General features: G+C 40.2%; 1 long non-coding RNA gene and 1 pseudogene across 1 annotated transcript in view; both read left to right on the plus strand.

Moving 5' to 3' along the window:
- LOC144243088 (uncharacterized) overlaps positions 1 to 2257 on the plus strand; it is a 20369-nt gene extending 18112 nt beyond the window's left edge. The window contains exon 2 of the long non-coding RNA XR_013338534.1: positions 1800 to 2257. This is a non-coding gene — a long non-coding RNA (uncharacterized LOC144243088). The remainder of the gene's footprint in view (positions 1 to 1799) is intronic.
- An 8414-nt stretch (positions 2258 to 10671) lies between these two features.
- Positions 10672 to 19697, plus strand: LOC144243211 (uncharacterized; annotated as a pseudogene).
- Positions 19698 to 20218: the final 521 nt, after the last annotated feature.

Below are 20218 nucleotides of genomic sequence, written 5' to 3' on the forward strand. Positions count from 1 at the left end.
ATATATATACATATATATACACACAGTTGATAAAAGGAGACTCTCCTGAAAGAAGAAATCTAAATCTTCAGGTTAAAACAACACATCAAGGAGAGGCTGAGTGGCTTAGGCAGCTGAGTGTTGGACTTCGGCTCAAGTCGTGATCTCAGGGTCCATGAGTTGGAGCCCTGCATCAGGCTCACTGCTGTCAGCACAGAACCTGCTTTGCATCTTCTGTCTTCCTCTCTCTACCCCTCTCCTGCTTGCCCACACTTGCGCACGTGTGCACGCCCTCTCTCAAAAATAAATAAGCATTAAAAAAGAATACATCAAGGGGCGCCTGGGTGGCTTAGTCGGTTGGGCGTCTGACTTTCGCTTAGGTCATGATCTCGCAGTTCGTGGGTTCGAGCCCCGCGTCGGGCTCTGTGCTGACTGCCAGCTCAGAGCCTGGAGCCTGTTTCAGTCTGTGACTCCCTCTCTCTCTGACCCTCCCCTGCTCACACTGTCTGTCTCTCTCTCCTAGAAATAAGTAAAAATATATTAAAAAAAAAAAGAATACATCAAGAAAACAGTGATAAGATCAAGACAAGATCGAAAAGCGATCAAGATCAAGACATAACTTGATGAGTTTCAAGTATGAAAAAAGTGTTATAAGCATCCAGGAAAGGCTTATCACCTTTAAAGAAAAATAATATGTATCAGGCAGGCCTTAGATGTCTATCCACAGAGACACTAGAAACAAGGTAATAGAGCAATGTTGCAAAGAAAAAAATATGATATAGAATTCTGAGCCTAACCAGGATATCTTCCAAATGTAAAGGCTTGAGAAACACAATCTTAAATATGTAAGCGCTTTTTAAGTTTAGTATTAATAAAACGTTTTTTAATTTTTTTAAAAATTTATTTCTGAGAGAGAGAGATAGAAAGAGAGAGAGACAGCGTGAGCAGGGGAGGGTCAGAGAGAGAGGGAGACACAGAATCTGAAACAGGCTCCAGGCTCTGAGCTGTCAGTAACAGAGCCTGACACGGGGCTCAAACCCACAAACCTCGAGAGATCATGACCTGAGCCGAAGTCAGACACTTAACCGACTGAGCCACCCAGGCGCCTCTAAAAATTTTCTGAAGAATCTACTTAAAAATGACCCTGCTGAAAGAATAATCAAATTTAGAGTATATAAGTTAAGAAGCTGTGATGGAGATAGATTAGCAATAAATACTATGGTCCGTTAAACAGAATTAAATCACTTATAACTGTGGTACCCATTGCTTCTGAATATTGTGATTATGGCTTTGAAAGAAATATGTTTTTATTATTTATTATTTTTAAAAATATTCGAGGCGCCTGGGTGGCTCAGTCGGTTGAGCGTCCGACTTCAGCTCAGGTCATGATCTCACGGTTCGTGAGTTCGAGCCCTGCATCGGGCTCTGTGCTGACAGCTCAGAGCCTGGAGCCTGTTTCGGATTCTGTGTCTCCCTCTCTCTCTCTGACCCTCCCCTGCTCCTGCTTTCTCTCTCTCTCTCAGGTAAATAAAACATTAAAAAAATATATGTATGTATGTATGTATTTATTTAAGTAATCTCTACACCAATGCGGGGCTAAAATTCATGACCTCCAGATCAAGAGTCTCACACTTTTCCGACTGAGCCAGTCAGGTGCCCCTGTTTTTATTATTTTACACAATGAAAATATAAGAATACTTTGGCAATAATTGACAGAGATTTAAAAAAAGAAGAATCCCAGAATATGCCAACAAAAAGCAAAACATGTGTAGCTGGTTCATGGTGATAGACTAAACAGACATGTTCCCCTTCCTCCCCAGGTTCCCCTGAGAAGGTGGAAAAGAAGCTGAAAGACAATCCAATGACAAGAGTGCTGGAAAGTGGAAAAAGAGTGCAGACCACAAAGTTGGAATATTCATGGAAGACAGAAGAGTTTGCAGGAACAAAAAAAAAAAATTAATACCACAACCCCAAATACCAGAAGTAAGAGAGATTTTTCCTAGGGAAGCATCTGGAGAGGCTCTAAGCTCAGAGTCAGGAAATCTAGCACATTGGGGGCACCTAGGTGGCCCAGTCAGTTAAGCAACCGCCTTCAGTTCAAGTCATGATCTTGTGGTTCATGAGTTTGAGCCCTGCATTGGGCACTGCGCTGACAGTGCAGAGCCTGGAGCCTGCTTCAGATCCTTTGTCTCCCTCTCTCTCTGCCCCAACCCTGTTCTCTCCCTCTCCCCAAAATAAATAAACATTAAAAAAAATTAAAGGGACACCTGGATTTCTAGGATGAGTGTCAGACTTTGACTCAAGTCGTGATCTCATGGTATGTGGGTTCAGAACCTGTGTTGGGTTCTCTACTGACAGGTCATAGAGAGAGAGAGAGAGTGCAAGTGGGTGAGGGGCAGAGAGAGAGGGAGACACAGAATCTGAAACAGGCTCTGGGCCCTGAGCTGTCAGCACAGAGCCCGACGGCAAGGCTTGAACTCACAGACTGTGAGATCATGACCTGAGCTGAAGTCGAATGCTTAACTGACTGAGCCACCCAGCACACTTACTTCCTTATTATTTTTAAGAAACCTAGTTAGAAGGTTATATTTAATGCATAAAAATAAAGGAAAGAAATAGAACAAAATATTATTACTTCCCTCTAAGTGTAGAGTGTCTTCCTTTTTTCTTCATTTTTACAATTTTGTCAATTTATATATATTATACATAATATCTATAAAAAGATAATATAAAATATTTTAAAGCAATTTATGTATATAAAGACTGACTAGGTGAAAATACAAAACCCAACCACCTGTACACTGAAAATAAAAGATGTCAGAAAGACTAAAATTGAAAGAAGGAACAATAGTGTAACCAGTGAATTCAAGAAAAAGAAAGTAATGGCAAGATGTTTAAATTAAGGCAAAAAGAAGTACATAAGACAAAGAAGTTCACTTAGTAATAATTAAAGATATTTATGTACAATTAATAAGTAAACATCATGGAACTTTGTACAACAAATAGAGCATCAAAATATATGAAGCACAAACTTTAAGGGGTAGAATAAGAAGCAACAAAAATATAAAAGCTGAAAAATTAACATGCTTTTCTCAGGTAGTATCAAGAAAAACTAAAATAAAAGAAGATAAAATAATGACTAAAAGGTTAAATAGGTATGTGTCAAAGATTACGAGGGGTGCACTGTGGCTCAGTTGGTTAAGCATCCAACTGTTGGTTTCAGCTCAGGTCATGGTCTCATGGTTTGTGGGATCAAGAGCCCCGTGTCAGGCTGTGCACAGACAGTGTGGGGCCTATTTGGGATTCTCTCTCTCCCTCTCTTTCCATCCCTCCCCCACTCATGCACACATACACGCTCTCTCTCAAAATAAATAAACATTTTTTTTAAATTACGAAAAAATAGAACTTTTCTAGCTCTTAACAAGAGTTTAGGGAGAGGAGCAAGGAGATGATTAACTTTGCATTTATACATCTTTAGTATATTGTCATACTTCATACAGCAAACATTTATACATTATTTTTGAAATGTGAAAAACATCAAATAGAGAAAATTTACAACAATTTATAAACCTGGGTGCATTTTTAAATGTAAACCAAAAGCACATTTTCTTTGCAAACATTAAGAAATGATTACTCTGGTTTACTGTAAATATTGCACCAAAAAGAACACCTCAAAAATATCCTCCAAGAAGAGAGTATGGCCTGCTTTTTTTTCTGACAGCAATATAATAAAAAATGTAATAAAAAAATTAACAATAAAAGTGGGCAAAGCAAATCTCAACAGATTGGAAATTTTATGATCAGTAAAAAATAAAATAGTAATAATAATAATAACACAAATAGTAATAATACAGGTCAAAACACATGACGCAAAGTTAAGGTTATATACCAAGAGCAGACTCCATGATCTCCAATGCCTTCATTCCTTATCAAGGAAAATGAAGCATTTTTCAATAAGTAAACAACTAAAAATGTTATTTAAAGAATGACAACAATATTCTAAAGAAAGAATAGCAACAAAGCAAATGAACTAGAAAACTTGTTACATAACTCTAACCAGTTCTTGGAACACAGGAAATAAACAAAACCTTCCCTATTAAATGAAGTAAATGCTAGCTAGGCCATCATGGGAAAAATTGGAGAAAACATAAATACACAGAAAACAAGGAAGGAGGAAAATCCAGACTAGTCTGTGACTCATGGTAAGAACTCCATTTCTTCAGGTGTTTCATTTGTGAAAGTTACAGTCCAGGAGACTCTGGAATTAACTTATAGATGAACATTCTGAGAAATGAGTGGAGACTAAAACAACAGTCATGTTAATAATGAAGTCCTCAAGACAGGATGCCTCTGCCGTAGTGATTAAGATTAAGAGACACACAAGAATTAGAAAACTAAGAAAAACTGACTTCCAGAAACAGGTTTTGTCATGGAGAAAGATCAAATCCTCATCTGATTGGCTGTCCATCAACCAGACTCCCAGGCACCATTTGAAATGGTCGATGAAGCCACAACTGATGTGATCAGCAGTAGACAAGAGGTGTCTACTCAAAATCAAACAAAAAACTGCTACTTCTTTATTCTGGAATATGATGTCATATTAGTATTCTTAGTTTGGGAAAATATGATTTAATTCAGCCGCATCTTGGCAGGTTTTCCTGAACATCACTTTCATTTCTCTATAGGAGATAAATTATCTGGCATATGGGCATAAGCAAAGTGCCTTTCTTTTGGTTTTCTTTTGTTAATTTCAGTGGTCACAGTGGTAAAGATCAACCAGAAAAAGAGTCCATTCTAGGAAAATTCTACTTTCTCCCATGAGCAGTATGCTCATTTAACTTTTCATAATATCAATGATTTTACAATGATAAAAATCAATGTTTTCCTTATATGATTAAAAAAAAGGTTCATTCATAATCTTCTGATTATGTATATAGGCCTGAGAGAAAAAAGCACTTAAGGGAAATTGAAAAATCTGGATAGCCTTTCCTAAATATTATGAATCTTCATGTTTAATACACTTCTGGTTAAAATTTCAAGTATTTTGGTTATTTAGAATTTAAAATTTTGGGGCACCTGCCTGGTTCGGTCGATAGAGCATGCAACTCTTGATCTTAGGGTTGTGAGTTCAAGGCTCATGTTGGGTATAAAGATTACTTAAAAATAAAATCTAAAAAAAAATTATTTAAAATTTCACTAGTAATTATGTTAAGAGTATTGGGCTCTGAGAATGTGCTCTATATAATTTCCACTCTTAAATTTTATCAGTCGTTTCTTTGTTGTCTGATAATAAATTCCATTGACACTGGAGAGGTATCCATGTGAAAGGTATAACATTCAATATGCAGCTAATGGAGTGTCCGGGTGGCTCAGTCTGTTAAGCATCCAACTTCAGTTTGGGTCATGATCTCATGGTTTGTGGGTTTGAGCCCCGCGTCAGGCTCTGTGCTGACAGATCAGATTCTATGTCTCCCTCTCTCTCTGCCCCTCCCCGCTGTGCTGTCGTTCTCTCTCTCTCTCAAAAATAAATAAACATTAAAAAAATTTTTTTTCTTCAATGTAGCTATTAAGGTACTTTGTTCATTTTATTATCCTAGCCTCCATAATTGACCTTGTTTGTTGCCTTTGTGACTTATGAAATATTTAGAAAAGTATTTTAAAATATCCTATATATCAATATAATATCTATTAATTTCTGTTTTGGTTATTACATATTTTATGGCACTCTTATTCAGTTTAAGGGAATATGAAGTATAACCTTTATTAACATATCTGAGAGTGGCTTTCTTTCAGGAGTAGAACTGGGTTCATGGCCAGAACAAATGCAAAATTAAACTTTTAACTTTGTAATGTTCTGTATTATCTCTGCTTCCCAACCCTGTCCATGTTGTTTCTATTTTTCAAAGATAAACAAGCAAAATATAAAATAAAGTAAAATAAGACAATCATTTGTATCTCAATGCTTTATGCCTTTACCACTAAACTGTATGATATTGGTCTGATTTTTCTCGCTTTATGTATTTATTCTTTGTATAGGATTGCCTGGTAAATATTTGGCCATCTTTTAGTTTCTATCAGACACTATAGGATCATCCAATATTACAAAATTTGTTAATATAGGGCCACCTGGGTGGCTCGGTCTGCTGAGTGTCTGATGTTGGCTCAGGTCATGATTCCCCAGTTGGTGAATTCGAGCCCCACATCAGGCTTGCTGCTCTCAGCGCATAGCTGCTTAGGATCTTCTGTCTCCCTGTCTTTCTGTTCCTCCCTCGCTCATATTCTCTCTCTCAAAAATAAATAGAAGAATATTAAAAACAAATTTTGGGGGGCGCCTGGGTGGCTCAGTCGGTTAAGTGTCCGACTTCAGCTCAGGTCATGATCTCATGGTTTGTGGGTTCGAGCCCCCCAAGCCCCGCGGCGGGCTCTGTGCTGTCAGCTTAGAGCCTGGAGCCTGTTTGAGATTCTGTGTCTCCCTCTCTCTCTGACCCTCCCTTGCTCACGCTGTCTCTCTCTCAGAAGTAAATAAAACATTAAAAAAAATTTTTTTAATTAAAAAAAGGAAATAAAATGTGTTACTATAACGTTATATTGTCAAATTAAACAAGGAGGTCATTGGATGAAGTGGATCTCGAGCCCCGGTGGCCTCCGTCGGCAAACGAAAACCTAAGCCTGGAAATACCTCAAGGTTACAAAACTGAAACTAAGGACAGCCAATCACAAACAGCCAAGTGGGCTTTCTGCTATAACCAACGAATGATTTCCTTTCTTTGTCTCTGCGCTCTCTCTGTGTAAGTCTTTCCCTGAGCTTCCCAATGGAGTTTTCTTAAATACTTCTTGTTTGGCACGGACAGATTTGAATTGATTTTTTGCTCAAATGAACTCTTAAATTTTTTTATAGACCTCAGTTTATCTTTTAACAATATTAATAAGTCTCTTATTTATTAATTAATGTATTTATTTATTTTAGTGTCTATTTATTAAAATTAAAAATATATATTTATTTTGAGAGAGTGACAGAGCGTCATGGGGGAGGGGTCAGAGAGAGAGGGAGACACAGAATCTGAAGCTGGCTCCAGGCTCTGAGCTGTCAGCACAGAGCCCCACTTAGGGCTTGAAAAGGGAAACTGCGAGATCATAACCTGAGCCGAAGTCAGACGCTTAATGGGCTGAGCCACCCAGGTGCCCCTAATGTTTATATTTCTGAGAGAGAGAGAGAGTGAGCCAGGGAGGGGCAAAGAGAGAAGGAGACAGAAGATCTCAAACGGGCTCAGCACGGACAGCAAAGAGCTAGATGCAGTGTTGAACCCACAAATTGTGACATCATGACTTGAGCCCAAGTTGAATGCTTAACTGACTAAGCCACCCAGGAGCCCCTCTTTTTTATTTTTTAAAGAAGCACCCCTATAGTTCCAAAAGAACTGTGATTTTTTTTCAAGCTGACTTCACACCCAATGTGGGACTTGAACTCACAACCTTGAGGTCAAGATTTGCATGCTGTATCCACTAAGCCAGCAAGGCACCCCACCAATAAGTCTTTTTAAAAGCAGTATATGCTAGAAGGCATTCAATACAATTCAGAAAACTAAGAAAAGAAAGACACTGTCTTAATCACTTTACCTTTACTCTTTTCTGTGACTTATTTTTCAGGGTGTCCCTAGAAATCCCACAGAGTTGGAGATGGATGCTGTCTTCTGATTCAGTCTGAGAACCTTTGTCTTTTCATAGGAAGTTTAACCTATTTATATTCATTGTTATAACTGATATGGTGATGTTTCTGATTATATTCAGGCTATTCAACTAAATCTGCATTTCTCTACATGACAAAGCCAAAGAGAAATGGAGCCATCCTTAACTCTCCAACTCCATTCAAGGTAAAATATGTATATTTTTTGCATTTCTTAAATGATGAGTTCCCTTACCTTTACTATTCTAATAATCCAGATGATTGTTACTTAAATATTCTTATATCATGTTTCTTTTCCTTCAATAGCTCCATGAATACGGGTACAAAAATCTTCATAAAACATTAGCAAAGAGAATTCAACGATTAAGAAAAGCATAATATGTCACCACAAAGATATGCAAGAGTGGCCTAGCAGTCAGAAAATGAATCAGTGTAACTCACTGTGTCAACGACAATGCAAAGAGGAAAAGTACTGTATGAACATTTCGAAAGATGCAAAAAAAAAAAAAGGGCACATGTTTGACCTTGTTATTACAATCCTGCTGACACCTGAAGCTCTGTTTTTTGTTTGTTTTTAGTCTATTTTCTCTCTGGTGTTCAGTTGGGTAATTTCTTTTTTTTTTAGATGTTTATTTATTTTTGAGAGAGAGAAAGCGTGCACAACCGAGGGAAGGGCAGAGACAGAGGGGGACAGAGGATCCAAATCAGGCTGCACAGGCTGCGGATGCAGGGCTCGAACTTGTGAACCACGAGATCATGATCTGAGCCAAAGTCAGCCATTTAACCAACTGAGCCACCCAGGTGCCCCCAGTTGAGTAATTTCTTTTGTTCTATCTTTAAGTTTACTGAGTCTGCAAGTCATCTCCATCCTGCTGTTGAGCCCATCTGTGGGTTTTTTTTCATTTGGTTTTTGTATATTTCAGTGTTGCCCAACTAAAATCACAATACAGGAAGGAAAAGATTGTAACCAGCAAGGACTAAAGGTATAGGATGGGAGCCAGACAACAGATATCCAGGAATGTTCACAATGGGAGAGGCTTATAAAGGAGTTTCCACTACCTTAGCAAAGAAGCTGGGTCTGCGCCCAGTTTTTGGCACAGCAGGATGTCAAGGAGAAGTAAAAGGATTCTCTCTATAGAAACTATAGAGGATCGGACTCATAGGCATCAGANATCTTTAGATATCCAGCCAGACAACAGATATCCAGGAATGTTCACAATGGGAGAGGCTTATAAAGGAGTTTCCACTACCTTAGCAAAGAAGCTGGGTCTGCGCCCAGTTTTTGGCACAGCAGGATGTCAAGGAGAAGTAAAAGGATTCTCTCTATAGAAACTATAGAGGATCGGACTCATAGGCATCAGATATGGTCCTATAGAATATGGGTATCTGAAGCAGAGCTGGGAAATGTACACCTTTTATTTTGGGAAGTGATCCCAGTGGCGGGAGGTCCTGAAAAGAGTGAAATAGGGTGACAGTTGCATTTTCAGCTGTTCGCTGCTCTGGGAAATTTGAGTTTAAATTTGCTGGAAAGTCTTTGAGAAGCCATATGTAATTCACCTCTGAATTATTCACTGGAAGGATAGAAGCGAAGACTCATCAAGGAGCTCCCCACCCCAACATCAAACGTTGTTCCGCGCTCTGCTACCCCTCTGTACTTGCAGCTTGCACAGGTATCCCAATGGCCAGGCAGCAACTCGCTGGTGGCCACAGATACGCAGCACTTAAGAGCAAAAATCATGATGTATTCATAATCCTGACGATCCCTCTGACCTTAAAATTCCATAAGCCCAGTTATGGTCTTCCCATTGACCATCCAGCCATACAAAATGGTAACCTGGATCAAATGTTTCCACTTTAAAACAGTTTCCTTAGGAAATCTAAAACACAGAGCTTGTAATGATTCCTTTTCCAATGTATTCTTACCAAAACAATAATTGTCAGTCAGAAAATGTAATGGTATTACTTTTCTATTTCATGTGGTCAAAATTAGCTAGAGTTTCAAGTACCGGAAAATAAGTTATGAGTCTGAATATAGACTTTTACAAGACTAGGTAATAACAAAGACAGTTTAAGCAAAAACACAAATGAATGAAACATGTGGTAAGGACCCAATTTGAGTTAAATTTCCCAAAACTTTTTATTTGGAATACTTAAAAAAAAATTTTTTTTTAATGTTTTATTTCTGAGAGAGAGAGAGAGAGTGTGTGAGCAGGGGAGGGTCAGAGAGAGAGGGAGACACGGAATCTGAAACAGGCTCCAGGCTCTGAGCTAGCTGTCAGCACAGAGCCCGACGCGGGGCTCGAACCCACGAACTGTGAGATCATGACCTGAGCTGAGGTCAGACACTTAACCAACTGAGCCACCCAGGTGCCCCTATTTGGAATACTTTTAAACTTACAGAAAAGTTAGAAGAATATTTCTTTGTGTGTCTGTGTTTAAGTGATTTCTACACCTAGCATGGGGTTTAGACTTCAGAACCTCAGTCAAGTTCAAGAATCGCATGGTCTGCCGCCTGAGCCAGCCAGGCGCCCCTCGAAGACCTGCAGTAAGAGCACAGAGATCTCCCTGGTACCCATTCCATTGCCTTGATTCACAAACGCCTAATATTTGGCCATTTTTACTTCCTCTCTTTTTCTTGTTCTCTGCCTGTCTTTCTGGATCATTTCTCTGAATCATTTGAAGGTAACTTGCAGACATCACTGCACTATGTTTCTAACCACTTAATTCCTAACTCCTGGGAAAAAGGACCTATTCCTACATATACCATGATCATATACAAGAAGTTTAACATTGGTATAATATTATCTAATACTCATTTACTATTAAAATATTAAAAATAACAGCTATAGGAAAGGAGAAAATATCTTCCTCTACCCATTTTAGGTTCTCCAGGGGGGGCTCTGTAAATCAGACCAGCCGAAGACAGATCAACAGGATTTATTAACATGTATGTTATTAACAAGTTTATTAACATCTATGCTGCTCTTGTGTGCATGGGATCACATACCATGAATAATCCAGAGGGTGATTATAACTCAGGCATCCAGAGGGTGATTATAACTCAGGCTCTCGTGTACCATTTTAGGCTAAACAAAGGAAAAGTAGCTTTGGCTTTTGGGCAGGGAAGGCAAGTTATGAGAAGGTTACCTTAAACTATAGTAAACTAGGGTTGTTTAGTAAGGTTTGTGATGCAGATTCAGGTCAGTACTTTCTCCTTGGATAAGAATTGGAAGAGCCTTCCTCTTCCTGCTATGGGAAGTGAGAGATATCTTTACAAACGGAAATTTCCATTTCTTTTGTAAAAGGAAAACTTGTGCCTCATTTTTTGAGTTTTCCGGCATCTACCATTACCTAAAATAATCCATGTGCCAACAGAGACGTATTTTGGGGTGAGAGAGTCACAGCCAAAAGTTCTATTTCTCCAAGTGTTCCAATAACACTTTTTATAGATTTTTTTCCCTCTTTTTAATCCATGACCCAATCTAACATCATGTACTGCATTTAATTTTCATGTAGCTTTTGATTCCCTTAATCTCACTGTACTGCCTTTTTCTTCCTTTTTTATTAAGTTTATTTTGAGAGAGAGAGAGCACGTGCACAGTACACACACAAGTGGGGGAGGAGCAGAAAGCGAGAGGGAGAAAGATTGTATCAGAATTAAATTCTGATTAATCACTTCAGCTGAAGTGTTGTGTGCTCAGCCTCTTTTAGTGGACCTCTGTGTTTTATTTACTTGTTCCCATGCACCTTCATTTCTTTGTTTTTTAAGTTTATTTCTTTGAGAGAGAGCATGTGAGCACAAGCAGGGGAGGAACAGAGAGGGGGGGTGAGGGGAAGGAGAATCCCAAGCAGGCTCTGCACTGTCAGCTCAGAGCCCACAGCCAGAAGTGGGGCTTGTTCCCACTAACTGGGAGATGGTGACCTGGGCCAAAATCCAGACTTGGTCACTTTTCTGACTGAGGCACCCGGCAATCCTCCATCCACTTTCGTGTTTAAAAAACACTTTCTTAGTTGCTGGAACAGTAAGATGCCAGTGATGCAGGCCCACCGTTTGCTTTTCCTACTCCAAACCTGAAATCAACCAAGAATTCATCTCTTTCAGTGGGAACAGGTTTTGGATTGCTGTATTTTAATATATAGCATTCGTATGCAAAAAAAAGAAGTAGTTCTGGATAGGTTGGAGAACTGTGATGATTTAGCCCATGATCTACTTTCTCCACCAGATATCAATTACATTGTAGTTACTAATTATGGAAATAATCTCTGACAATTGGTTTTAAAAAAGATTAGTGTCAGCCATGTTAAATTAATTAAACAAGGAGGTCATTAGGTTGAGGTGGCTTTATTACCTTAGTAGCCTACTTAAGCAAACAAAACCAAGGTTAAGAAATCAAATGCCTACGGTTAAGAAATCAAAAACTTAAAGACAACCAATCACAAAGAACCAACTAGGCTTTAAGCTGTAGCCAATCAAATCATTTCCTTACTTTGCTTCTGTCTTTATAAAAGTCTTGTCCCAGGTCCTGTGGGTGGAAAACTCCTAAGCACTTCTAGTTTGTCACTACCTGATTCAAATTGGTTTTTGCTCAAATAAACTTAAAAAATTTTTAATGCTTCAATTTATCTTTTAAAACAGCCATATCCTGTCTTTAAAGTCGTCTGTGTAACTTTGAGAAAATACTTGCTCACAGGTTTAAAATAGATTATTCAAAGTTATGAGATTCAGAGGACACGTTTAAAAAATGATTTGTATTCTGAGGCACCTGAGTGGCTCAGCTGGTTAAGTGTCCAACTTTGGCACAGGCCATGATCTCACGATTTGGAGCTCAAGTCCCACATTGAGCTCTGTGCTGTCAGCAAACAGCCTGCTTTGGATCCTCTATCTCCCTCTTTCTGCCCTCCCCACTTTCTGTCTCCAAAATGAATAAACATTTTTTTAAATGTCTTTTTAATGTTAAAAAAATTTTTTTTAAATGTTCATTCGTTTTTGAGAGGTGGAGAGAGACAGAGTATGGGTAGGGGAGGGGCGGAGAGAGGGAGACACAGAATCGGAAGCAGCTCCTGGCTCTGAGCTGTCAGCGCAGAGCCTGACCTGGGGCTGGAACTCATGGACTCTGAGATCATGACCTGAGCTGAAGTCAAACGCTTAACTGACTGAGCCACCCAGGCGCCCCTCAAAACTTACTAAACATTAAAAAACTTAAAAAAAAATAATTTGTAGTCCAAATGAATAATCTTATTTTATGATCTTAATTTTCTTCTAAGTCAATGTTACATGATTTTGCAGTGAATGGCAGTGACTCCTACTGGGATTGGTCATGTAATCATTTACTTAAGTGAATGATTCATTGACTATGACACATAAGACAATTATTTCTGCTACATTATGATATTGTCTGTCTAATGCAGTGACTGAGCTGCACCTAATGCATGAGAAATCCCTATGTGCTGAGTCATGAGAGCAACTATACAAACTCTTATAATGATTTTAATAGTCTGAATATTTAAATAGTTCATAATATTTCAGAAATTTGCCCATTTACCCAGTTTATGTTTGTCTTTCCCGGGGAAGGGGAATGGGAAGCTATTGATTTCTTTTTTTTTTAAGTCTTTTAAAAATTTTTTTTTAATGTTTATTTTTTTAGAGACAGAGAGACAGAGCATGAGTGGGGGAGGGTCAGAGAGACAGGAAGACACAGAATCTGAAACAGGCTCCAGGCTCTGAGCTGTCAGCACAGAGCCTGACACGGGGCTCGAACTCATGAACTCCAAGTTCATGCCCTGAGCTGAAGTTGGACACTTAACCAACTGAGCCACCCAAGCGCCCCTAATAAATAATATTTCTAATAAATCTTGCTAAGACAATTGATTAGCCACATGGAAATTTTAAAAACCAAAATAAAGCAAGTCCTTGCTTCATAAGCAGATAGAAAAAGTGAATTTCAGGTGAACTAAAAACCTAAATGTAAAAGGAAAAACATTTATTTATTTATTTATTTATTTATTTTTAAGATTTTATTTCTAAGTGATCTCTACAGCCAGTGTGGGACTGGAACTCACAACATCAAGATCAAGAGGCACATGCTCTACCACTGAGCCAGCCAAGCACCCCCAAAAGAAAAACTTCTAAATTTTTGAACAAAATAGAGAAGAATTTCTTACTTAAGATATAAAAAAATCATAAACCCTAAGAAAAGAATGATACATTTAATTACATTAAAATTTTTNCCAGGCTCTGAGCTGTCAGCACAGAACCCCACGCAGGGCTCAAACCCACAAACCGTGAGATCATGACCTGAGCTGAAGTTGGATGCTTAACAGAGTGAGCCACCCAGGCGCTCTTAATTTTTAATTTTTTTGAGCAGCAAGCAAAAGTTTATTAGAGTATTTACAGAGAGGAGACATTTGAAAGTGAATGCTCCTTGTTTTTAAAAAAAAATTTTTAAGGTTTATTTATTTTGAGAGAGAGAGGGAGTGAGAGTTAGAGAGAGATGGAGATAGAGAATCCTAAGCAGGCTCTGCATTGTCAGCCTGGAGCCGGACTCAGGGCTTGAATCCACAAACTGTGAGATCATAATCTGAGCCAAAATCAAGAATCAGACACTTAACCAACTGAGCCACCCAGGTGCTCCTAAAAAGAAATATCTTAAAAGTAAAAAAATAAAATGAGTCACACATGAGATAAGATCAGTTCAATATAGGGGGACCTGGGTGGCTCAGTTTGTTGGGCATCTGACTTCAGCTCAGGTCATGATCTCATGGTTTGTGGGTTTGAGCCCCGTGTTGGGCTTTGTGCTGACAGCTAGCTCAGAGCCTGGAGCCTGCTTCAGATTCTGTACATCCCTCTCTCTCTGACCCTCCCCTGCTCATGCTGTTTCTGTCTCTCTGAAATAAATAAAACATTAAAAATTAAAAAAAAAAAGAATCAGTTCAATATATTTAGCTTACAAAGAATCGGTACACAGAATACATTGAGAAACAAATCTCAGAAATTAACAAGAAAAAGAAAGAATGCAACAGAAAAATCAACAACAGCCATGAATGAAGAATTTGCAGATGGGAATGGACGGTGGCCAGCTGGGGACCCAGCTGCCCCAATGCAGTGGCTGATGAGCTAACTGAAGAAAAGATTACTGACATCAAGAAGTTTTCTCCCTATATGACAAAGATGATCGTGTCACCATTGCAACAAAGTAACTTGGAACTTGGAACTGTCAAGAGGTCGCTGAGTTAGAAGCCAAGAGAAGCTGAATTTCAGGATGTGATCAACAAGGCGGATGTTGACAATAACGGCACCATTGACTTCCCAGAATTTTTGACTGCGGTGGCTAGAAAAATGAATGACACAGACAATAAAGAAAGAATCGTGAGGCCTTCCAATTCTGACAGGGATGGCACTGGTTACCTCAGCGTGCAGAACTACACTATGTTATAACATAGTGGAGAGAAAAACAGATGAAGAAGTAGATGACATGATCAAGAGGCACATCAGGTGGAGATGGACAAGCCAACTATGAAGAATTCATACAGAAGATGACCGCAGACCCAAGACTACTTTCAACTTTTTTTAAAAGTTCTATTTTTAAGTATTCTCTACACCCAGCCTGGGGCTCAACCTTACAACCCTGAGGTTGAGAGTCACATGCTTTACCAACTGTGCCAGCCAGGCACCCCCTACTTGCCATTCTTCTCCCTCTCTAGAAAAATCAAATAGAATCTTTTACTTACATCTTGAAAAAAAATTATTTACTCATTCTATTTCTATATACCAAACTGAATGTCAAAAGTACCTTCTGTACCACACACAGAACCTGCATGTATTGGCTGGTATTCTGCTCCCTAGAGATTGAGCTACACAGCAGTTTTACAGCTTAAACGCTTGTACTACCTTAATGATAAGGAAGCACTTAGTGGACCCCTTGCAGTTCCATTTGCCAAGGGTTAGCACACTGTTCAGGCTGCCCAGTTTTTCATGCATGCAGCTTGACAATTGAGCTCAGTCAGGCATTTGTGTCAAAAATTGAAAAAACAAATTCAAGGCCTATTTAAATGGCATCTAGTTCAATTTGTTACTATAAATTAAGCATCTGACTCCTGGTGTTGGCTCAGTTTAGGATCTCATGGTTCGTGGGTTCGAATCCTGTGTCGGGTTCTGTGCTGGCAATGTGGAGCCTGCTTGGGATTCTCTCTCACCCTCTCTCTCTGCTCCTCCTCTGTTCGTTTTCTCTCTCAAAATAAGTAAACATTAAAAAAAAATTATAAATTGTCATAGCTGGTTACTGCAAAAAAAAAAAAAACAACCCCAAACTTATTTATAAATGGTTTACCTCAGATGTTGTGCAGAAAAATGGGTGCAGGATAAACTGTGTAGACATAGCCCCACTAGCAGGAGGGTTCTCTGGCACTTCTGTGTGCCCTGACTCATGGTGACAGTGACACACCCTGGTGGCATGCTGCATGTGTTGGGTTTAGCATTGTCTGCATTGTACTAGAGTGAAATGGGTGTCAGGCTGTCACTGGTCACAGAAAGTTTTAAAAAGAAACCTTTACCAATGGAGCATCTTCTGACTCTGTTTTTATTTTTTTAATCCTTTTTTTTCCTGAGAGAGAGAGAGGACTCAAGTGAGCGAGGGCAGAGAGAATCCCACACGGGGCATGAGTTCATTCAAAGTGGGACTCGACCTAACTCAGACCTAACTCAATGCGGGGTGTGAACTCACCAGGAACTGTGAGATCATGACTTGAGGCAAAGTCAGATGCTTAACAGACTGACCCACCCAGGCGCCCTGACTCTGTTTTTAAAACCTTCTGAACCGTGACTGGGAGCCAGCAGAGAAGGCTGGGGGCTGTGGATGTCAGCACAACCATCAGCTGTGCTGTTTAAGAAATTAAAATTTACATCCATTCCAAATTGTAAATTCTAGTCCCCCCCCCACAAAAGGACTATTAACTTAAACAAACAAAAGAATTCACAGATGAGGAAACCCACGTGACTGATAAAAATGAAAAGATACCCTCATGATAATAAGAGAAATGCAAATTTAAAACACAAGATCCTGATGCATCTGGGTGGCTCAAGTGGTTAAACCTCCAACTTCAGCTCAGGTCATGATTTCACAGTTCATTAGTTCCAGCCCCACATCGGGCTCTGTGCTGACAGCGTGGACCCTGGAGCCTGCTTCAGATTCTGTGTCTCTCTCTCTCTAATCCACTCCCCTCGCTAGCACTCTTGTCTCTCTCTCTCTCAAAAATAAACATTAAAAACATTTTTTTAAAAACCCACAAGATCCTAGTTTATGCTCATGAATTAGCAAACATTTTGGTTCTGACAACACCAAGTGTTGGTGAGAGCGTGGAGACACTGGAACTCTCATCCACTCTTGATGGGGGTCCAGCTTTGTTATGACCAGAGTTTGGTAGTAGGGGCCGGGGTGAGGATGGGCATCACCTATGACAGGTGCAGTGATTCTTTTTTTTTTTTTTTAATGTTTGTTTATTTTTGAGAGAGACAGAATATGAGCAGGAGAGGGGCAGAGAGAGGCGGGGAGACATAGAATCGGAAGCAGGCTCCAGGCTCTGAGCTGTCAGCACAAAGTCTAATGTTGGGCTCAAACTCACAAACTGTGAGATCATGACCTGAGCCAAAATCAGACGCTTATCCAATTGAGCCACCCAGGCGCCCCAGGCACAGTGATTCTTAACTTGGCTCAGGCTGGCTTCCCCCAGCAGAGTGACACGAATGGTGGCAGAAACTGAGGTTTTGTGCTTCCATTTTAAAATCAAATGTAGGAAATAGTACCAAGAATAGTAAAGAGACCCATTGTCTATAAACGTAGAGGTGAACCCTGCTTGGCCTTGCTTGAGACGTCCCTGGAACATGGGGTTACTATTATCAGCTCTTTTTCATTTTTTTAATGTTTTTTTATTTTTTTTCCAGAGAGAGAGAGACAGCATAAGCAGGGGAGGGTCAGAGAGAGAAGGAGACACAGAATCTGAAACAGATTCCAGGCTCTGAGCTAGCTCTCAGCACAGAGCCCAATGCGGGGCTCAAACCCACGAACCGTGAGATCATGACCCGAGCTGAAGTCGGATGCTTAACCGACTGAGCCACCCAGGCACCCCTACTACTATCAGCTCAGTCAGAGTCATGTACCTGCTTCTTTGTTGTTGTTGTTTAATGTTTATTCATTTATTTTGAGAGAGAGCACACACACGTGCATGTGCAGAGGAGGGCAGAGAGAGAGGGAGAGAAGGAATCCCAAGCAGGCTCTGCACTGTCAGCACAGAGCCCAATGCAGGGCTCAATCTCATGAATTGTGAGATCATGACCTGGGTCAAAATCAGGAGTAAAACACTTAACTGACTGAGCCACCCACACACCCCTTTACCTGCTCCTTTGACCAGACAGAGAGGGATAGAGCCTGGCATTATATTTAACCATTATATCCATACCATCCAGAATCAGGAAGGAGCAGACTCCCAGAAGGAAAGGGGGAGGGGGTGTTGGGGCAAATTCAAAACACAGATGTCCATTGGATCCACAGGATCAAACTGAGCATTCTGTTTTGTGATCTTTTTTCCTTTACCCACAATTATTAATATTACATAAACATTTCTCAGGAAGGGATTTCTTTTTAATTCTTTTTTGTTGTTGTTTAACTAAGCTTGTCAAGAAGGGAAAGGTTTTCCTCTAGCCTCTTTGGTTCAGATACTAGAGGCCTGTGAATTAAACCAAAGAAGGGCAGGTGAACAGGGAAAAGGCATACATTTTAATTAATATTCACATGCATGGGAGTTCACAGAAAAGCAGTGAAACTCCACGAAGTGGTTAGACTCAGGATTTATATTTCTTTTTTAGGAAGGAAAGAGGTTTTAGGCTTCAAGGTATGATAAATCATGGTAAGTGGCTGGCAAATATATGGGACAAATAATGGAAGATACAGATTATTTTTAGTAAGGTGTGTTTATGCAAACTCATCTCAGGACCAGCCCCTCATCTACAGTGATAAGAGTGACTGTCGGGTGAAAGGGACGGGAGACACCTTCCCAATGGGAAATGTATGCCCTGCTTTCAGGCAGATAAAGGGAGCTAAGAACCCTTCCTGCATCTGTTGATTCTCAGCTGCCTTTAGCTAAAAATAATCCTTAGGCCAAAGTGACATATTTTGGGGTAGCATATTCTGATTCCTGTCAAGGTATAATTTACAGATAGTAAAATTCACCATTTCTAGTATTTAGTTCTGAGAGTTTTGACAAACAAATTCGCTGGTAACTACCACCACCACCAAGACATAGAAAGTTTCATCACACCCTTCCTCACGTCACTTTAGTGACATGACACAATCTCAAAGAATCAGCAGATCCAGCCTCATGGCCCCCCTTTATGGGTGGGATACCCTGACTGGAGCACCTCCCCACTCCTGGGGTTGCCTGGTCAGCAGCTGGGTGTGGGGACTGAATGCCCCCTAGAATGATCACACCGAGTGAAAAGTGAAAAGAGAGGGTTCCCTCGAACGTTCGCAGGAATACTGGGCAGAGGAAAGTTACTGCTTCCGTGACAGTCTGCAAGCAAACAGACTTAGTTTAAGTAAACTCTTGTGAACTTGAACAGGGCCCTTCTGATCTCTGGGCCACATTTCCTCATTGGTAAAAGAAGGATCAGAAGTCTGCACTCACTTTAAGGAGTATGTCTCTAACACGCATGAATCCTTAAACCTGACAGCCTTTGTGAACTTGACCTCAGAGAAGCCTACACGCCTGTGTCTTCTTCCCAAAATGCCCACGGCTCCTTCATGGAGCAGGTTATATAATTAGAATAAATAATTTTATGTTAATCATTTGGGGACCTCCAGATATAATAAGGAGGTGTCCTAAAAGGTGAATTTCACGATAAACATCTGGTGTCCAACACAGGCCCCGGCTAAGGACCCATAGCGTGGGTGGGAATCACCTTGTATGCCGCACACACAGCACCTGCCGCTTCATGGTGGCCCTGAGCCCAGCCTGCACACCCCCACCACAGAAGATGCAGTGATTCAGGAGTTCCATGCCGTCTGGGGTGTTCGTGAGGCAGTGAGTCTTCACTGTGTGCAGAACGAGGGACAGGCAGTGACAGGAAAGCCTCATAGGCAAGTTTAATCGCCACATGTCTATAGATTCAGAGGACACTCATCTGTATCCCTCTGCCAGGTGAGTTGCTTTTGCATCAGACTTATCGGCTGACTTTTGAATTTTTGTTTCAGAGGCTGACCTTTTATTTTTTGTTTGTATTTATTTTTAAATGTTAATGTTTATTTTAGAGAGAGAGAGACAGAGCCTGAGCCGGGGAGAGGCAGAGAGAGAGGGAGCACAGAATCTGAAGCAGACTCCAGGCCCTGAGCTGTCAGCACAGAGCCTGGAGCTACAGTCAGATGCTTAACCAATTGAGCCACCCAGGCACCCTTATTTTTTATTTTTTAAATGTGTATTTATTTATGGTGGGGGGGGTAGTGGAGGGGCAAAAAGGGAATCCCAAGCAGGCTCAGCACTGTCAGCACAGAACACAAAGCAGGATTT

The sequence above is a fragment of the Crocuta crocuta genome, unplaced genomic scaffold, assembly GCF_008692635.1.
Source record: "Crocuta crocuta isolate KB4526 unplaced genomic scaffold, BGI_CrCroc_1.0 scaffold26, whole genome shotgun sequence".
NCBI lineage: Eukaryota > Metazoa > Chordata > Mammalia > Carnivora > Hyaenidae > Crocuta > Crocuta crocuta.